At 42.2% G+C, this 21,120-nt stretch overlaps 1 pseudogene across 3 annotated transcripts; it reads right to left on the reverse strand.

Annotated features, from left to right (window-relative positions):
- Positions 1-4,339: 4,339 nt before the first annotated feature.
- LOC147460141 (trifunctional UDP-glucose 4,6-dehydratase/UDP-4-keto-6-deoxy-D-glucose 3,5-epimerase/UDP-4-keto-L-rhamnose-reductase RHM1 pseudogene) lies at positions 4,340-6,817 on the reverse strand (annotated as a pseudogene). 3 transcript variants are annotated; one of them, XR_015187939.1, is made up of 2 exons: positions 5,413-6,814; positions 4,340-4,687 (listed from the first exon to the last, which is right to left on the reverse strand). The product of XR_015187939.1 is annotated as a trifunctional UDP-glucose 4,6-dehydratase/UDP-4-keto-6-deoxy-D-glucose 3,5-epimerase/UDP-4-keto-L-rhamnose-reductase RHM1 pseudogene, transcript variant X2 (transcript). The 3 variants fall into 3 exon arrangements; XR_015187940.1 differs by lacking the exon at positions 4,340-4,687 and adding an exon at positions 5,247-5,321 and having other exon boundaries at positions 5,443-6,817; XR_015187938.1 differs by lacking the exon at positions 4,340-4,687 and adding an exon at positions 5,247-5,321 and having other exon boundaries at positions 5,413-6,813.
- Between the last annotated feature and the right edge of the window lie 14,303 nt (positions 6,818-21,120).

Consider the following 21,120-nt stretch of genomic DNA (forward strand, 5'->3'; position numbering starts at 1 on the left):
CAGTAATAAGGAAGTTGTGTGGTTATCTCGTCTAGTGGGAGATTTTGGTATACGCCATACTCCATTGTTACATTGTGACAGTTAGAGTGCAATTGCGCTAGCAAACAACCCCGTGTTTCACTCCAAGTCGAAACACATAGAGGTCAGGTATCATGTGGTACGGGATATTTTGGCTAGCAAACACATTAAGTTATCAAAGTTCACATGGATGAAAACCCAGCGGATGCTCTAATGAAGAGCTTAACTTCAGAGCCGTTTGCACATTGCATAGAGATTATGGGCGTAAGGTGAAGCTAGGGTCACACTTCATGTTTCTTACATTTGTACATAGTAGCCCCTACATTCTTTAGCCATTTTGGGCCACGTTGGTCTTCAAGTGGGAGATTGTTGGGATTTAGGTCCCGTGGTGGCCGGCGCCAGCCCTCTATTGTATTCTTTTGGCTATAAGGTTAATAAAGAGAGTGAGAAGGGATTTTCCTAATCTCCACCGAAACCCGTGTCTACTGTTATCCTCCCCTTCCTCTTCTCTCCTTCCCTTGCACTCCCGGATCCAGTCCATCAGTATTTCTAGGGGTATGACCCAGCTAATTTCAAATCACTCCATGAGATAAGTTCAACTTCCCAAGTTGATTACAATCACTTAGACACTATAGATTGTGTTGGGTTACCGTTAACTGATAGTTTAAGTAGTTTCCATGCAGAATCTAAATAAAGGGTTTGGATTGCCAAGGCAACCCAAGGTTACCAGTTCAATATTTTTTGATTTTCATTAATCTCTTACTTAGTGTTTAATAGGTTAATGACATACTAGGCCTTTTGAGGCTATATTTTTTTGAATGTACCTTTCGAGTTTGGATGGTGCACTTGACTCCCTATAAGTGGACGCTATTTTGAACCTCCAGGCTAAGCATACAATTTGGTTTCATTTCATTTCTGAATATGATTTGGCTGAGTTTCCAAGTAGGATATATATGCTAGAATGCTTTCATTTCTTTCACTCTTCAGACACAATACAAGGTTATGTAGGAGAAAAGAATTTTGGGATGGTAGTGTACCAGAGCCATTGTTGCACCTTGTAGTTACAGACCTATATGGTAGGGTTTTGTTTGGTACATGTTATTAGCCACAATGGTCTAGAAACTCATCAAGTTTGGTTTAGCCAGTGTGGAGCAAGGTTTACGAGGGTCTCTTTCACTCATGTTGCTGAGCGTTTACACTTACCTCCACACACAAGTACATCTTGTACTTGATGGATGTCATTTTTTTGGACATACTCTTATGAGACACATTCCATATGTGGAGAATAGGAGTTTTTGGACCGACATTGGCGTCTCTTTATTTAATTACGTGTCGCAAAAGAGTCCCTAGATTCTGGTTGAATTTGTTTTGCAGACCATTTTGAGCACGTAGTATCAGGAACAATTTCAGTGGCAAAAAAAATTTGGGTACTCAGAAAGACTTGTTAAAGCTACAAATGCTATTGAACAACATTAACAGATGGTTGTTTATGCATATAGTAAGGCTATGTACTGTTAATGAGAATTGTTTATTGTTTGTGCATAGATGTGATTTCTTTTTCACATTCTATTATGGTTCGGATATTGTATTAAGGCTTGCAATTTATTACAATAGGAAGTATTGACTTTCTTTTCAAAGCTATTTATCCTCTTTCATGTTTGGTATGAGCATTACATCCGCCATAAGCATTACAATTATAGTCATGAAAATGCAGGTTCTGATCAATTTTTGCTAAAAGCATGCACATTAAGTGTTATGGGCCCTTGTGTTTAGCAAAGTTTAATTTGGAGCAGCATACAAAGTCATGAAATTGATAGCTTCTAAAGCATTCCACACTACATGTGCATTATTTCTATGAGATTAATTATGGGTCTACCAATCACCATCAAAGAACATGGCTTGGTTTGTGTACTTGTAGATAAGTTGACTAAACTTTGTACACTTTATTCAATCCACTATTTCAATCTCTAAAGTTAACTAAGTTGGTTGTCTATAATTTGTATTGATTATATGAATTACTCTAGAATATTGGACATTATTGTGATCGTTTCTAGACAACTGTATGTAAATAATTAGGGAGAAACAACTCAATATCCGTACTCACTATTCTAGAGATGGATAGACAATTTACAATTATTAATCTTCTACTAAAGGATATGCTAAGTGTGTACATTATCACAAAGCAATCCAATTGAAAATATTCTCTTTTTAGTTGGAGTTTTCTTTTACCAGGAGGCAAAGCAGTTTGTTAGTCCCTTCATGTTTAGTTCAGGTTCTCAACCTCGATCACCAGCTGTGTTGACGTTGTTTATTGATGAGAAATGACAATAAGTCAAGGATTTAATCTTTGTTGATGAGTCATGTCAGCATGTTATGGTGGGGTTGATTATTGATGAAAAATAATAATAATTGAAGGACTTAATCTTTGTTGATTAGTTATGTCAACATGTTACTTTCATGGAAAGTGAGAAGAGGTATCCTTTAAGACACCTCTTAGCTGTGGAAACTAATTTAAAGTATTGTAGTGAGTTATAAGAGTAGAGAATAAACACTATGTTGGTTATAAGCCTATTACACAAATGGTTGCAAAGGGACAATACTGTGGACAATCAAGATGTTTTTCTTGGTTGCATTGAACCTCCTACTGAACCATTTATCGGTCAAATGACATCTAGGTCCATAAGAGATGCCATTGTAGAAAACATTAGTGTTCTTATGAAGATATTACCACTTTCCTCCAAGGGGGGAGTAATGTTACGCTTAAAGTAAGACAAGCTAGGGCCGAGGGCCAGGACACACATGTTATATAGGTAGCCTATATTTAGTAGGCTAAGTTCCTATATTAGACATAGTTGGGTGGAGATACACATGAGCTAGTCCCTAGTCTCTCATAGACGGGCCTTACCATACAACATTGCAACAACAGTGTGCAAAAGCGAAGCAAAAATTCCATCAATGCTTAAGGAGTGGAAAGTCTGACTTGTGTTGATGTGGCAATGCTGGATTGGAGGAGCAATTATTCAGCGACCTTTTTTCTAATGCGTGCTGAGTTATTAGAAATCTGACAACCTACTGCTGTTATTATAACCAATAATGTACGAAGATCTATTGCCCCTCGACCCCTGACCTTGAAGGTCATGTATTTTTAAACTAATCATATTACTATCAAATTATTGAATAAATAACAAAATAATGTTTAATAGTCCCAATAGGGCATCAATATTCGACCGATGACGATCGATCCCAATTATGTTCTATGTAAATAACAAGTTCTGAAGGATCTTCTTCATGTCCGCCAAGCAATCTTTGTTATCGATAGCATCATGTTGCAACAAAACGCCCATGATGGAGTATTCAGTTGATCTATCATGCACTTTTCACCTTTGTAGGATTACATACTCACCCTAATAATTCAGCTAAGAAAAATTGTACAAGCAATTTAACTGGATTCAAAAAAATTGTGTTGCATGAATTCAACGTTGCATAGAAATCTCTCTCTCTCTCTCTCTCTCTATCTCTCTCAACATTTCGTCATGTCTATCTCAAAGCTGGTAGCAATTACACAACATTGCTATGTTATGAACACTTTGTATGGTGGGCCAATTGCTCTAATGATAATAGCAAGAACAGATGGAAGGATCAGCAACACCTGTGTTAGCATTCGACTGCTGCCTATTATTTGGCGGAGCTTGCATTAGACTTGCCAACTGACTACATGACGCTAGCACCATTGGAGATAGGGATAGCCTATTTGGGTCTGGCATTTGGCTATTTGTGCCCCAAATGAGATTGGACAAACCATGAGGATTTCTTTGTTCGACATTTTTGTCTGTTAAACACGGTTTATGAAAGAGGGAGGGAAGAAGACTGCATCCTTGGAGGACACAAGAACCTTTATCATAGTACATACCAATGATCATCATGACTACGTCTCATAGTACAGATTGGTTTTTTGATCACTGGATAAGGATAAATCCATACGATGCCAGTCAGATGGTTCCCCAATCGGACAGATCCAAAATAAACTGTGATGCAATTTGCAAAAACTAGACTAAGTTTGCTTTCCCTAGTGAAATGGTATGAAACTATTTGAAAGAATGGAGAAAATGCAGACAAACGATTAAAGAATGCTTTTAACCATTATAATGAGTGACAAGCCTTCCCCAAAAACTGAAAGAGCTCTAAGATTGTTACAAAGACACACCCGATCAAAGACAATTCGTGCCACATACTTCATAAAATTGCTTGTGGAAAAAGAGGCAATTAAGGAGTCCCGATCTGGCCAAACCAAACAAGGAAGCTAGCATCAGAACATCGGGTCCAGCATCAAGGCTAAAAATATAATTGGACAACTACATCCATAAATTCGGAACCATGTCTTCTCCTCAAGAAATCATATGAAGACATGAAAGTATGGTTACAAGGAGTGATCATTTTCAAGCTTCTGTTCTCTGTTCCCATTCCAACTTTCTGTTGAGGATCCCCATTCCATCTTATATAGATGTGAGTATGCGTGACAAGGAATGACAATTCATGCCTATTTCCATTCCCCAATCAGCATTCCGATTTTTCTATTCCTGGTAACTATGCATGAAAGACTTACGTGCAAGAAACATGACCAAAAGTAACAGGGTAGGTCACTCCTTTGCTTGCTGTTTTGAAGTTTTCACTGCCATATAATAAATACCGACTCCAGTAAGAGTTCAACAGTTAAATATCCAAACTGTCGATGCATGTCATCCAACATAAATGACAACCTTGCTTTCTCAATATACATCAGTGCAATTTCATTTAAGAAATTGCCAAAACTGTCACAAGCCTATGGCCACAATCAAAGGCTAACCTACATAATCCCATACTTCATGGAGCCTTCCTCATACATGCAGATAACTTCAGATAACTTCGAAGACTAAGATGATAGAAGTGACTGGTCATCTAGTGTGTTCATTTGATGAGATTTCTCATGGTTGCTCGTTTGACAGCACATTGGCCTTCAAGTGAGAGGTTGTTAGGTCAAAGGACACACGTGGCCAGTCACCCATTGTGGGCACTCACACATCCATCACATATACACACATAGAGTATTCATTCTTTGAGTAGGCTAAGGATTAAGAGTCCAGGAGCTCACAATTGGATTCAGGCTACACAATCGCAATTCCTGCTTCATGCCTTCAAATCCAGGCATACATGATTTCACAAATTCTACTACAAAAGCAAAAAGATTCTGGTTTGCACGAATAAGATGATATTTTCCAAAGGAAGAACTGTGTAGTATTCAATGCCATGTCCACCATACTTGTGTACTAATGACAAGTAAAAAACACAGCGAAGAGAAGGTATGTTAGTGAGTGGTTAGACAAAAGGAACACATAACTAGCTCATGAATGAACTTACAGAATAAATGAGCAGAAGGTCTGCAGCTACCTAGATAGTATAACAAATCATATCTGCACCGAGCCTCCATTGGCTTGAACCTCCAAAACTTTCTGTTCTGCGACGCCATTCGCCAATTCTGATAGCTGAGAAAGATCTGGTGTTTTATCAACACCTCCTATTGCCAGCATGCGAGGATGAGGAAGCAAGGCACCTGACACATCCCCCCACCATCCAGGGTGCTTCATATACCAATCCATTGTCTTCTGCAGGCCCTCCGTCCAAGTCGTCCGCTCGCACCACCCCAACCCTTTCAGCTTTTTGTCATCCAAGAAGTAGCGTTGGTCATTGAATGGCCTATTGTCAACAAATTGAATCACCTTCTCTGCATCAAGCTTGAACAACTTGCATATGTCTCTTGCCACATCCAGCACTCGCCGCTCCTTGTGCGTCCCTATGTTGTACACATGACCCACTTCACCTTTGTGCAGAACAAGCTCGAATGCCTCCGCAACATCCTCACAGAAAAGGTAACTCCGTACATTGGACCCATCTCCATGGATAGGTAAGGGCTTTCCTTGCATGGCCAGGAGAATGAATTTTGGGATAAGCTTCTCAGGAAACTGATTCGGACCATACACATTGTTTCCCCTCGTCGTAATGAAGGGGAGACCATAGGATCGCCCATAAGCCATGACAAGCATCTCTGCACCCGCTTTAGTGGCAGAATAAGGGTTTGTGGGCAGCAGCTGAGATGCTTCATGATTGCCAACGATCGCATCAGCCTCTGTTTCACCATAAACTTCATCTGTACTCACATGGATGAAACGTCGTATTTGCCCGCTGACCTTACAGGCTTCAAGGAGCACGTGGGTGCCATACACATTGTTCTTGGTGAACTCAAAGCTGTTACCAAATGAGTTATCGACGTGCGTTTGTGCAGCAAAATGCATGATTGTGTCGATGCCTTCGGTGATGAGCAGGTAATTCACCAGATCCGCACTTGTAATGTCGCCCTTCACAAACTTGAAATTGGGGGAAGCAACAGAAGGATGGAGGTTCTTGAGATTTGAGCAGTAATCAAGCTTGTCAAGAACCACAATCTTGTAGCCAGGATACAACCTCACCAGACGATTGGCAACATGTGAGGCAATAAAGCCTGCAGCCCCCGTGATGAGGATGTTCTTGGGTGTGTATGACGGAGAGGGAGTGGTAGTGGGCGCCATAGCCTAAAGCTTCGAGCTTCAAAAATGCCGCAGATCTCAAAATGGGAGAGGACTTCGGCGAGCGAGAGCAGGCGCAAACGCACACAATCTGAAAAAACGCAGTCAACTAGATGCCATAGCCGAGAGAGAGAGAGAGAGAGAGAGAGAATGCGTACGTAGATCTTGCCAATATGTCAAGAAATGTAGGATGTGGGGTACAAGATGGCGCTTTGCTTTACAAGGTTACACGCGACTCGCGAGTGGCCGTTTCTCTCTCTACCTCACACACACAGTGTCACCGTGAACTCACCCGTGGGCCGTGGCCCTTCGCAGCAGGTCTTGGTCCGCCGCTGCAACGACCCAAATATACTGACCTAGTAGGCCGTGCCAATTTTGAATGAGTCGAGAATCATGCCTCTCCTCCAAAAGGTCCCATGACTTTAATTGGTTCTAGCGTGTCTCTATGGAAGCCAACACCCTACTTTTAGAGGCCCATCTCACCCGGCTCCTACAACGCACATAGGGCACAGTAGCGTTGGCCGCACAAAGCGCCCTAAGTGTTGCAAGGAGTACCAATTTTTGCAATAGTCGAACTTTTCTGGGAAATACATTGCTCTTTCTTACATGCTATTGCAAATTTTACAGACATTGTACGCAGTCTCCATCAATAATTGCACAACGTGGGCTATCTAGGCCAGGGTTCACAGAAAACTTACTTATAGTGTAGTTTTAAAGGACAAACAACTAGTTGCATGGTCATCTTGATGGAAACAAGCTAAATTTGGAAGAATTTAGTGTAAAAATAGGTAAAAACCCTAAAATTTTCACTGCAGAGCTGGGAGATTTCCAATGCTCTCCTTTTATCCATTGATTGCTACAAAAGTTTAGGATGAACACTGATCTAGGTAACCCAACCGCTCCAACCCTTATAAAGCTATGAGAGCCCCATCTCACCACGAGAATGTGGGTTGAGGGATCCACTCATGTGCCATAAGCTCTCATAGCTCTAACACCAAACTTTCTAAGGCTCTCCTTCTTTTGATGAGTAACACATATATACTATAATAAAAGGGGGAGGGATCCCCTCCCCCCCCCTTCCCCACGTGTCAGCACGAGTTTAATTTGGGAGCATTCAAGCATTGTGCATTGCGCAAGTGACACAATACACAGGCAGTGCGGGCTCGCGACACACACACACACACACACACACACACACACACACACACACACACACACACACACACACACAAAGAATCACGGTGACCAATATTCGGGAAAATAATTTCACCAAACATACAAAACTCCTTTCCTTGTATTTGTTAAAAGGAAATTTTAGAAAAATAGGTTTGTGTTTTAGGTTTTTACACTATTTTGTCTATTTTGGGGTGGAATTTCTCCCTTTGTGAGTGTCTCCTACTGTCTGGTCTCCTCGAGAGGCTTTCCCTACATTTGCGCAGCTCCAATAAAAATAGCCCAAGGCATCTCTGATCCTGTTATCTCATAACTTTGGCCAGTAGTCCAAAACCCTCTCTGAATAGGTAGTGGAAGCAAGGGGTTTGAGGGTAAGAGGGGCCATGCCGTCGTCGAAGGCGACGCCGTTTTACTAGTAGCCGGAAGGTATTTCCAACAACATCACTATGTTATTATTCTCCTTTTTGTCTTAAATCTATAACTTGATTCAACTTTTTACTTCATGATGCTTGGTAAAAATGTGTTTACCCCTTGAAAATTTTGAATGGTTGTCCAACCCCCTCATCTACTATAAAAGCTCGTAATGATTAGGCTAGTAAGAACTTCCGTCTCTTCTAGAAGACACATTACTACTTTCATCTTTCTTAGGGTTGAGAGGAGGTCGCTCTTCAGACCTCTTGTTGCCTATGATGCACATGAATAGGGAGCTCAAAGTGGCTTGGGGTAGGGTGGGCTTGGCTTGTGGTGTGAGTGGGGCTATTGGCAAGCTCGAGGAAAAGCATCATCTAAGGGGTTGGGTGTGTCTCGAGAGGGAGGCCTCGATAGCCCTGCCCATGTAGTGTGTAGAACGTCCTCCTCATTTTTTTAACCCACAGGATAGGTCTCCCCTCTCTTGGGGGAAAAATGGAGTCCAAGTGACTTGCCCTTGGTCTGGCGAGGCAAGTTGCAGCAGTGGAAACATTGTGCCATCATCAGATCGAGGAGGATGGGCGAGGCTCCGCTTTTTAGCCCATGTAGATTGCATCATGGTTCTTGTTTGGTGGTACCTCGTGGTGCACTTGTTCGGCTTTGACCTGGTCTTTCTCGTTGGTGATGAAGCTTTGGTCTCCTCCGATATGCTGCGGTTGTTAAGAGAAAGCGAAGGGGAGAGCTTGAGCTCTTGCAAGCGAGCGTGAGTGTGCATGCGTGAGCACGCGTGCACACACACACAGTCATAAAATCTAATATCTAGCTAACCCAAATGATTTTCTCATATTAAATTGATCATTTAATGTGGGAGAATAGACGAGAAAAAGGGTTAGAATATAGACATGTGCTTTTGGGTCTATCTCGACACGAGGCCAATGGTAAAGGGGCCCAAATGAGAGATGATATGTCAAAGAGCAAGGTTAGCTAATGGAGCTTAAAGACGTTAGGGTTAGCTTCATTAAAGACCTCCAATGGCTAGTGTTAAAAGTCCTTCGACCTTAGGTAAAATAAGCTAGGGCTGTGCTTGAGGTGGGAACCCGGCCCAAGCTTGAGGTGCCTGTCGTGCTTGCTAACTAAGGTGCTTGAGGTGCTTGTTGACTAAGGTGCTTGAGGTGCTTGTCGTGCTTGTCGACTAAGGTTCTTGAGTTGCTTGCCGTGCTTGCTTGGAGAGAGAGAGGGGTGGAACGAGAGTAGGGGGATGGGAGGGTTAGGTGCGCGCGCGCGCACACACACACACACACACACACACACACACACACACACACACACACACAAAGAGAGAGAGAGAGAGAGAGAGAGAGAGAGAGAGAGAGAGAGAGAGAGAGAGAGAGAGAGAGAGAGAGGGAGGAAACGGGTTGGAGGGATCATGAGAGGGGGAGAGGCGAGGGGGTTTGATTTTAAAAAAAACTCAAAGGCACTAGCGAAATTGCTAATGCCTTGGTTTTTTTTTTTAGAGAGAGAGTGTGTGACAAAAAGAAGACAATTTTAACGTCGTAGGAAACTATTTAGAGAGAGAGAGAGAGAGAGAGAGAGAGAGAGAGAGAGAGAGAGAGAGAGAGAGAGGAGGTCCTTGGCTACTCCACTAGAGGGAGGGGCGGCAATGGGCGGCGGTGGTAGGAGTAGGGGCAACACATGGTTGTAGTAAGCTAGCACCACTAACCACCAGTGGCGGGCTAGGATGGTGGTGGTGATGGGTGCTAAGGGACGGCAATGGGAGGTAGTGGTGGTGGGATGGAAAAAAAAAGCTTGCTCCATAACCGTCCCCAGGTTGCTTGGGGGGTATACTCTCCCACACACACCCACACACACTCTCATTGTGTGGAGTGCAAAGTGCAAGAGCTCCATCACCAACACTCTTGGCTATGGAATGAGAATCCAACCAAGAGCCATGCTTCAATGCTTAAGCTTGCCATCTTCTCCATCTTCATTACTATGCTATTATGTATGCTAGCAAGAAGAGTGATGATAAGTGAGGAACTATTTCTTTCTCCTATGAATGTTTCTTCTTCCTCTCCCCTACCCTCATTCCCTACTAGCTTTGTCCACCTTCGAAGGTGTTTGAGGCCTTGGGATAGTCAATGCTTTTGCAAAGTTTATGTTATGCTCGTGATGCATGAAGCTTTCCATCTTCATTGCATCACCTAGGTCACATGGAACACAAAGATTGTATTGTACCAAGTCTCTCTTGATGGGAGAATCTATAATACAAATGCCTATTGGAGGGGGGACTGGCTCCATATAATTCCGGTCCTCAATTGTTGTCATGTTCTCTAAACTCTCTCTCTCTCTCTCTCTCTCTCTCTCTCTAAAATATTGTTCATGCCAAGTTACCTAAGTACTATGATTATGTTGCTACCGTTAGTTAAGTTCACCCTCTATGCTCTCAAAGTAGTCTCACAAAAATGTTCTCTCTAATTCTCTTAATTTCGCTATTCTCAAAGTTCATAGGCCATTTCCATTACATTGATATCAGAGCATTTGGTTTCTCTTTTCTTGCTTAAGAAGAGAGGTCCTTAAGTAGCCTATTAATGGTTAATTTTGTTAATTATATTAGGGTAAATGGGACTGGATCTATTATCGGTTTTGTTGAGCCCACTAAGTGGGACATGGTGCACACCTCGGGGAGCTTTGCTCTTAATAATAGGGTCTTTTTAGACTTGCCTACGACTTTACCATTATTGAGCCATAAGAAGTTTGAAAGGAGATAACCCTCGACAATTCTGCAATATTGGACCCACTCCACTACTCTCTATAATTAACCAATTCGAGCCGTGGGTGTAGATGATTAAGTGCTTATTTTCAAAGGCTAAGAGGAGTAGCAACTAAGGTTTTGAATTTCCAAAGAATACATTAAGTAAACACACAAATTCTGATAACATGGTTGACAATAACCAAGAGAGTAGAATGAACATTGATAACTTTGATTTTGCACATGAAGGTGCTAATGATGATGCCCCCATGTTTGTCAATTATCTTGTTACTAGGTTGCAACAAGCTATGGGAAACCCTGCTTTGCAAGCCGAAATTACTCAACAACTTCGTGCTTACGGGATTTCCCTCTCTCTCCAAGAGGAGAGAGAACTTATGAGGCCTCTTGTTGAGACCCCCAAAAGAAGACTCTCTCCCATACAAGAGGAGAAATCCAAAGAGCACAAAAGTAATGAATCTTTAAGTTCCTTTGAAGATGTGTCTCCACAAAGACGATGGTCTAGACGGTCGTGCCAACTCCTCTCAAGAGGAAACGGTCAACCCACAGTCCTTCTCCTTGTCATTCTGAAAGGGAAGAGAGGAAACAAAGGAAAAAAAGGGGCAAGAAAGAGGTCACCCTCTTCTCCTTCTTCTTCACTTTCCTCCTCTTCCAACGAAAGCTATGGCTATTCTCCCAGAGAATATAAGAGGGGAGGACATCGTAAATCTTACCCTCCATGGCAAAGGTCACAAAAGGTCAAGAAGTTCAAAGAGGAAGGAAAGAGTATCTCTATTCTCACCTATGATGGCAGCTTTGGTGCCACCGGCGAAGTATTGGCCTTCATCCAATAATTTGATGCAGCCTTTGGAGACGAGGGCTTCACGGAGTCCTCCAAGCTACGTCATGTAGCTATGCACTTCTAGAAATCGGCTCGTCAATGATGGGCTAGCCTTCGTGGCAACGGTGAAGCCCCAAAGACATGGAAAACTCTACGAGTTTCCATCATGAAGCAATTCTTTGCAAGCGATGCATCAAAGTGCTTACCGAATGGTACAGTTTGAAGCTTCTCTCCCATGAGTCTATCCACAAATATGTAGACAAGTATTGGGATTTACATCTCAAGGCTACTGTCTTTCAAAAGATGGACTTCGTCGAGCAAAAGCAACAATTTTGTGCGGGATTACCTGAAGAGATGGCCGAGTACATCAACTCTCAACGGCCTGGTTCTATCACCAAAGTAATCCACCACACCATGGTTGCTTCGCGCATCAATTTCCAACAAGGGGCTAGACGGAATGTCAAGCCCATGGAAAATGTCATAAAAACTAATATCTAATACTTCCAAATGATTTTCTCATGTTAAACTGTCATTTAACATGGGGAAGTACCAGATGAGTAAAAGCTAGAATATTGGTAAGGCTGCCAGACTGGTCTTTGTTAGGGATCCAAAGGAGGGAAAATAGGGATCCAAAGGGGGACAGTCTGCAAAAGAGCAATGTGCTTCAATGGGGCTTAAAAGACCTAAGGTTCAGCTCCACTAAGACTTCCATAGGCTAAGGTTCCAAAAATTAACTCATTTATCCAATGGCCAAAGCAAGGGGAAAATTGGATGGTCATGGGACTAAAAAGTCTTCCCACATCCTTAGGAAGGAGGGGGCATGCCCTTTTAGTAAGGGATGAGAGAGAAACAAAAACACACGCACACACTCTCCAAGACTCCCCCTTTACACAAAGGGAATACTGGACACATGTCAGGCTCCTATGCTAGTTGCCCCCAATCTCCCCTCAAATCCTATTGGATGGCCATAGAGGTGGACCAATGAGAATTAGGCTAGAGTAAAGTTAGTCTAATCAATTTAAAAATGCTCGATAAAAGAACCAATAGAAATTAAGCTTCCTAGAAGACTATTGGACAGTCTACCACAAGGGGTCCAATGAGCATTCAATAGCCCAATGGCTTGCTTGATTCCTATTGGCTAGAAGACTAAGAGGTCCAATGAGAGTTTAATTGAATTATTTAATTACCTAAAGCTCTTACAAAAGGGGACAGGGGAACACTTGTCAAAAGTCTATCAACTATGCTTCTAATTTGTGATTGGCTAAGCTTTACACGAGCCAATGGGAGGCCAGCATGAGCAAATAGCAAGAGGGGTCAACCAAGATGAGAGAGAAGGCTGCATTTTACTCTAACTCATTGCCACACACACACAACTCATGTGTGCAAGGAGAACTCCATCTCCTTCTCCAAGCATTGGAAAGTGGAGGCCTACACCAACAACTCTTGGCTATGGAATGCACATCCAACCAAGAGCCAAGCTTCAATGACCATGCTAATTACTAAGCTAAGCTATGCTATTAGAGTGATTATGTGAGGAGAATACATCTTTCTTGTAAGCTACACCTTCTTCCTCTCAATCTACCCTCATTCCCTGCTACCTCTCACCATTTTTGAACGTGTGTGAGGTCTTGAGATTGAGGCTAGGGACACTAGGTGTGTTTTTCAAGCATAATTTGGTGCATGAAGCTTCCATCTTCATTGCACCAACAAGTTTTGTCAAGGAATACAAGAATTGTATTGTACAAAAGTCTCCTTTGATGGGAAAATCTATAATACAAAGCCTTTATGGAGGGGGACCGGCTCCATGTAAATCCGGTCCTCAATTGTTGTCAATTGTTCTATTTCTCTCTCTTTTCAAGTATTGTCAATGTCAAATTAGCTAGGTGTAAATTGCCATGTTGCTTTCTCAAATTATGTACTCTCTCTATGCTCATTAGGAACTTGTTCTTAATGAAATGCTCACTATGTTATCAATTTTCCGCTACACACAAGTTACTAGTGCATTAAATGTTACGTTGGTATCAAAGCTATTGGTTTCTCTTTTCTTGCTCAAGAAGAGAGCTCCCCAAGGTTGCTACAAATGGTTGGTGTTATTAATTGCAAAAGAGTAAGTAGAATAGAGATTTTTCATCCTTAAAGCACGCTTGCTTTATGCAGTTAACAGGGATACTGTCAAGAGCTATGGTCTTAATAATGGAGTCCTACGGGGCTTGCTTATGGCTTAACCATTATTGAGCTATTAGAAGCTTGACAGGAACCGGTGTTGTCTTGGCTCTGTTAAACCCTCTCTTCTATTCCTTGCAATTAATAATATTCAAGCCACGTGTATAGATGCTTGAGTGCTTATCTTTGAAGGTAAATAGGAGTAGCAACTAGGGCTTGAAAAGTCAAAGCACAAGTAAAAGTTTACACCTAAAATTTGCTAGTATGGATGACAAGGGAAAAGTGATTGAAATGAATGTTGATAGCTTTGATTTTGCTAATGAAAGAGCAACTAATAATGCCCCTATGCTTGTGAACTATCTTGTTTCTAGGCTTCAACAAGCCCTGGGCAACCCATCCCTCCAAGGTGAAGTGCTACAACAATTGCATACCCATGGTATTCTCCAAATTCCCCACCAAGAAGAGAGAGTTCCTAGGAAAGCTCCTTGTGAGACTTCCAAAAGAGGACTCTCTCCGATAAGGGAAGAAGAGGAGGATCCGTACGAAGGGCTCAAAAATTTACTACTTGATGATGCATCTCCGTCTCAAAGGAGAACCCAAGTTTCAACGGTAGAGCCCCCATCGAAAGAACGAGAAAGAAGTGAGTCTCTTGCCACCTCGGTGGAGATGGCTCCAAAAAGATGGCGGGCAAAACGCTCTCCAACACCCCTAAACGGAGAAGACCATCACATACTTCTCTACACCATAATTCAAAGAGGGACGAGAGAAAAAAAGAGAAGAAAAAGGCGAGAAAGAGGTAACCCTCTTCTCCATCTTCTTCATCCTCTTCCTGTTCTGAAGAAAGTGATGGTGCAGACAAGGAGGAACAAGGGAAGAAAAAGGTGAGAAAGAGTTCACCCTCTTCTCCCTCCTCCTCATACTCTTCCTCTTTTGAAGAAAGTGATGGTGCAACTCTTGAACCACCTAAAAGAAGAGGCCATAGGAAATCCTATGCCGCTTGAAAGAGGTCATCCAAGCTCAAAAAGTTCAAAGAGGGAGGAAAGAACATGTCTTTCCTTACCTATGATGGCACCTTTGGTGCTACGGACAAAGTCTTTGCCTTTATCCAGCAATTCGATGCGGTGTTTGGAGATGAGGGCTTCACGGAGTCCTCTAAGCTACTTCATGTAGCTATGCATTTCCAAAAGTTCGCCAGTCAATGGTGGTCTAGCCTATGAGAAAATGGTGAAGCTCCATGAACATGGAAAGCTTTAAGAGCTTTCATCATGAAGCAGTTTTTGGCTGCCAATGCCAAAAAAAAGTACTCACCGAATGGCGAAGCTTGAAGCTTGCTCCCTACAAATCTATCCACAATTATGTAGACAGGTTTTGGGATTTACACCTCAAAGCCAATGCCTTCAAAAAGATAGATTTTGGAGAGCAAAAAAAACAATTTTGTGCGGGCTTAACGGAGGATATGGCGGAGTATGTTAACTCCCAAAGGCCATGCACCATATTTGCGGTCATACACCATACTATGGTGGCTTCAAGAATCAACTTCCAACAAGTGGCTAAGAGACATCTTAAACCCACGGAAAACAAGGATCGTAACGAGCCTAAGGGGAAGGACAACGTCCAAAAGTCTCCCAAAGGCAACGCCAACAACAACAAAGCTAAGGAGAAGGGAGTTTATAAAGGCAAAAATAAACTCTCTCCTGAAGAGCTAGAGTGTTGTTAAAAAGATAACCATTGTTTCAAGTGCGGGAAGCAAGGGCATGCCTATCATTCTTTCCCCCACAAGAATACATGTAATGAGTCTCCTAGAGCTACCTTAGTCGAAAATCAAGAAGAGGATGCTCATCACAAAGGATCTCCTCTATGCCATGCTTGGGGAAAGGTACGAGAACATGATGCTTTTATTCTCTTTGACCCTGGTTCTACTCACAATTTCATATCCACAGAGTTGGCCACCAAGCTAGGCATCCAAGCCTATAAGATGGGAGATGTCCTACCTGCCGATGGTGATTTCAAGGGGCAAGAAACCTCAGTCACTCCCTTAATTGGGAAATTGAGGCTCCATGTCCAAAGCTACGAGGATTTCTTCATCTCTCCTCTCAAGCATGAGGATGTAATCCTAGGGGCACCATGGTTTGATCGCATGGCTACCAATGTTAAATTCCCTGAAAGGCAAATCTACTTTAGGTTTAGGAAAAAGATATGTACATAGATGCTAAGGAGTTGGGTAGTACCATACCCCTTGTACATAACCAAGCTTTCAATAGTCAATAAAGAGCCCTATTTCCGTGTACATGATTTATTTTAAAGATTGTCAAAATGAACCTAATGCTTTAGCAAAAGAAAATATAAACAATAAAAAAGAATTAGAGTTATCCAATTTCCTCAAGGGGTTCCAAGACGTTTTTATTGACGATATCCCTTGTGAACTACCTCCCAAACGAGGCAATGACGACCATGCAATTGAACTTCTTCTGGGAAGCTTACCGCCTAATAAACCTTCTTATCGAGTTTCTCAAGCTCAACAAGAGGAGATTATGTGGTAAGAGCATGAGTTAGTTGAGAAAGGCATGGTTAGGCCTAGCTCATCTCCATTTTGTTCATTAGTGTTATTAGTGCAAAAGAAAGATGGCACATATTGTATGTGTATCAACTATAGAGCACTAAATAGGATCACTATCAAGAATAGGTTTCCCGTTCCACGGGTAGAAGACCTATTTTGATAAGCTACATGGATCGACCTACTTCAGTAGGATTGACCTAAAAAGTGGTTATCATCAAATAAGGATAGTTGATCAAGACATTGTAAAGACCGCATTTCGCACTACGTTTGGTCTTTATGAGTACATTGTCATGCCTTTTGGCTTGACCAATGCACCAGCCACATTTAACTGCTTGATGAATAAACTATTCAGGCCTCACCGAACCTTTACTGGAGTGTTCTTTGATGATATAATCATCTACTCTAATTCATTAGATGAACACAAGCAACACCTCCAGGTAATATTTCAAGTTTTATGAGAGAATAAGCTTTATATAAACCGAAAGAAAAGTGAATTCTTCTTACAAGAGATTCAGTATTTAGGTCACATTATCTCTCAAGATGGCATCCAAATGGATCCATCAAAGTTAGAGGTAATAAAAGGATGGCCTAATTCAAGGAATCTGCATGAACTAAGAAGCTTTATAGGTATGTGTGCATACTATAGACGCTTCATAGAAAAGTTAGCACACAAATTGCGGGACCATTACATGACCTAACAAAGAAAAAAATTAGGTATATATGGTCCACCAAGGAGGACAATGCTTGCAAAAAGCTCATCTCTCAACCTGTGCTTACACTGCCGGATCTCTCAAAGCCATTTGAGGTCCAATGCGATGCTTGTGGTGATTTCCTTGGAGCTGTTTTGCTCCAAGAAGGGCACACCATAGCCTATGAAATTCAAAGGATTGACTCTGTTGAGCAAGCTCTAGGCATATATGAAAAGGAACTCTTAGCAGTTCTACATGCTCTAGATTTGTGGAAGCACTATTTATTGGGGACTCCTTTTATTCTGCAAACGGATCACCAAAGCCTTAAGTACTTCATGACATAGACCAAGGTCTCCGACAAAAAAATGAGGTGGGAAAATTTCCTTTCGCAATTTCATTTTCATATTGCTCACATTGCTAGCAAGCATAATCAAGTAGCCAGTGCACTCTCAAGACGACCGAGAGTGATTGCTGTATCCATAGCAACTCACAATGATCTATCTTCTATGATAGATGAGTACGCTATCGATCCCAATTTTAGAGATGTGACTTCAGCCCTTGCACTAGGGAAGAAGGAAGAACCATTTACCCTACAAGATGGTTATCTTCTCTATGGCAATAGACTATGCGTTATTAACTCACTACATGAGAAAGTAATGTATGAATCTCATGCTCCTTCTTATGCGGGGCATAGAGGGATTCAGTCTACCCTAAAAGGGATAGAAACATATTTCTATTGGCCTGCCATGAAAACAAAAATACAAGAGTATGTTTCAAAATGTGTGGTATGCCAAAAGGCAAAGTTTGATAGAGGGAAGCAACCTGGATTGCTTCAACCTCTCCCAATCCCTAATTCACAATGGGAGAGCATATCCATGGATTTTATCTTTGGATTTCCCAAGTCTATCCATGGGAATATAGGAAACGAGCACATTTTATACATGTCAAAAACATCAAATGGCAATCCTCTTTATATCACAAATCTTCAAGCACCACGACTTGTCAATGTCCATAGTGTCGGATAGAGATCCTAGAATAACTAGTAATTTTTGGAAGGGTCTCTTTGAGAATTCAGGTACAAGGTTAAACTTCTCTTCGACCTATCATCCCCAAACACATGGCCAAAGTGAAATAGCTAAACTAACCATTCTTGATCTACTAAAAGCTTATGTCACACAAGTAGATCAAAAGTCCCAATGGGATGAGAAGTACTTACCCTTAGTGGAGTATGACTACAATAATACTATACATACTTCCACAGGAAAAGCACCCTTTGAGGTCGTAGAGGAAAGATCCAAAAGTCCCCAGCTACTCAAGGTACATGGGAAGATCTTCGCTGCAGATGAATATAACTGAGACTTGCAAGAATCTTTCCAAAAGATTAAGGATGTTATATCCATCTCTCAACAAAGGCAAAAGGTCGTTGCTGATAAGCACAGAAGAGCCCTAGCCTTTAAACAAAATGATCGGGTCTTGCTTAAGTTTCCCAAGGCTTGATTAAGACACACAACGAGCAAGAATCCTACGGGACACCAAAAGTACTATGCTAAGTTAGCAAAAAGGTACTATGGTCCCTTCCAAATTCTTAGGCCAATCAATGAGATGGCATATCAACTCAAGTTTCCCAGCCATTGGCTCATACACAATGCTTTCCACGTGATCCTACTAAAGCCTTACAAAGGAGAGCCACCTCAAGAAACAATCATTGAAGACCCACCAGAGATTGAGGACCAAGAAGAGGTGCTCCATACCGAGTCCATTCTCCAACATGAAGACAAGGTATTACGAGGCGGTAAGACTATCCAACGATATCTTATCAAGTTTAAAAATTATCCTTTTGAAGATGCTAGATGGATGCAAGGCATACAATTAAAGGATAACCTAAACCTTGTCAATGCTTACAATGATTAGGGCCCTAGAGTAAGCAAATGTAAATATGTATAAATGAACAAAGTTTTTGTCTTATAAGACTCTCTTTCTTTATTGTGCACACATGTTAATAAGTATGCATGCTTAGGATCATATTTGAGGAGACGACGTCTCCCAAACACCATGTAGAGCTTGCCACTCTACTATGGAACATTGATATGGACTAATGCGTAGATATGCTTGTGGGGCAGCTAAGACTCCCAAGCACCAAATGGACTAGTCATCCATTGTGGAACCGTGTCGTAGTTTAAAATAGGGATCCTCTACCTGCTAGCAAACAGACTAATGACTAGGCTTTATGTTCTCTACCTCATAATCGAGGACGACTATGATTTCAAGAGAGAGGTAATGTCATAAAAACTAATATCTAATACTCCCAAATTATTTTCTCATGTTAAACTGATCATTTAATATGGGGAAGTACCAGGGGAGTAAAAGCTAGAATATTGGTAAGGCTGCCAGATCGGTCTCTGTCAGGAATCCAAAGGAGGAGAAATAGAGACCCAAAGGGGGACAATCTACAAAAGAGCAATGTGCTTCAATGGGGCTTAAAAGACCTAAGGTTTAGCTCCATTAAGACTTCCATAGGCTACGGTTCCAACAAGTAACTCACCCCCCCCCCCCCCTCTCTCTCTCTCTCTCTCTCTCTCTCTCTCTCTCTCTCTCTCTCTCTTGTTAGGAAATAAGACGTAGCTAAATAGATAATTTAGTAGATTACTTAATGGAGAGAGACAGATTTACATACACGAGATTATAGAGTAGAGAGAGAGAGAGAGTACACACGATATACGTGGTTCACCCAATGTGGGCTACGTCCACGGGAAAGCAGCCACTCAATGGCTTTAGTACTTCAAAACAAGAAGTAGTTTACAAAGGGATTATACCCTTAATGGAGCTCCCGCCTTGCTTCACTCTCACCACCTCACACTCACCTTGTTGCATCAACTTCACACACTATGAAATGTGTATAGAAATGGCCTCCTTTTATAGGCCAAAAGGGTTGCCCTCTCTTATGAGAGACAGCCATGTGTAGCCGCCCTTGAGCGAATAAGTCCAAATCGGACCCTCCAATCCGCCCATGTGTGGCCGCCCTTGAGAAGACAAGTCCGCTTTTGAATTCGGCCACCGGCCATTGGCCATTGACTTCCGGCCACCGGCCATCGGCCATTGACTACCGGCCACCAGCCAACCGACTGGTTGTTTTCCGACCACTTTCTGGCCGCCGTCCGGCCATAATATTCCGGCGAAAAAGAATATTCCGGCGAAAAAAAAAGTCTTGGGGGCCTCCGCCCCCAAGGCCTTTAAAGTTGCCCCTGATTCTTGTCCGTGAAAATTTTGGTTTCCGGTGAGTGATTTTCCTTCACGCACGATGGCTTCTCCTCATAATGGGGGCCTTACAAATGTGCGCTTTTACCACAAAAAATTACAAGGGTAAATCAGGCTCCATACTTAACATCTCTCTCTCTCTCTCTCTCTCTCTCTCTCTCTCTCTCTCTCTCTCTCTCTCTCTCTTTCCCCCCCCCCCCCCCCCCCCCTTGCCTTCCCTCCTGTCCCAGTGTGAGCTGCACCCCCTGTCACCCCCCTCCCCCTTCCTCTGTGTGTGTGCGTGCGTGCGTGCGCGTGCACACACGCACGTGCCACCATGAAGTATCGCTTGTGCCTCTTGTTTTTTTGTGAAAGAGGGAGAGAGAGGGACAACAGGGAGAAGAAGAAGAAGAAGAAGAAGAAGAAGAAGAAGAAGAAGAATAGTTTCAACATCGTAGGAAACTATCCCAAGCGACCTTAAAGATATAGCCGACGAGGAGTTGAACTCAAGACCTGTTAATCAAGAGGGAAATTCGAGGCCTTGGGACTGAGGCTTGGGATAGTTAATGCTTTTGCAAAGTTTATGTTATGCTCGTGATGCATGAAGCTTTCCATCTTCATTGCATCACCTAGATCACAAGGAACACAAAGATTGTATTGTACCAAGTCTCTCTTGATGGGAGAATCTATAATAC

This window comes from Adiantum capillus-veneris, chromosome 4, assembly GCF_014529385.1.
Source record: "Adiantum capillus-veneris isolate H3 chromosome 4, ASM1452938v2, whole genome shotgun sequence".
NCBI lineage: Eukaryota > Viridiplantae > Streptophyta > Polypodiopsida > Polypodiales > Pteridaceae > Adiantum > Adiantum capillus-veneris.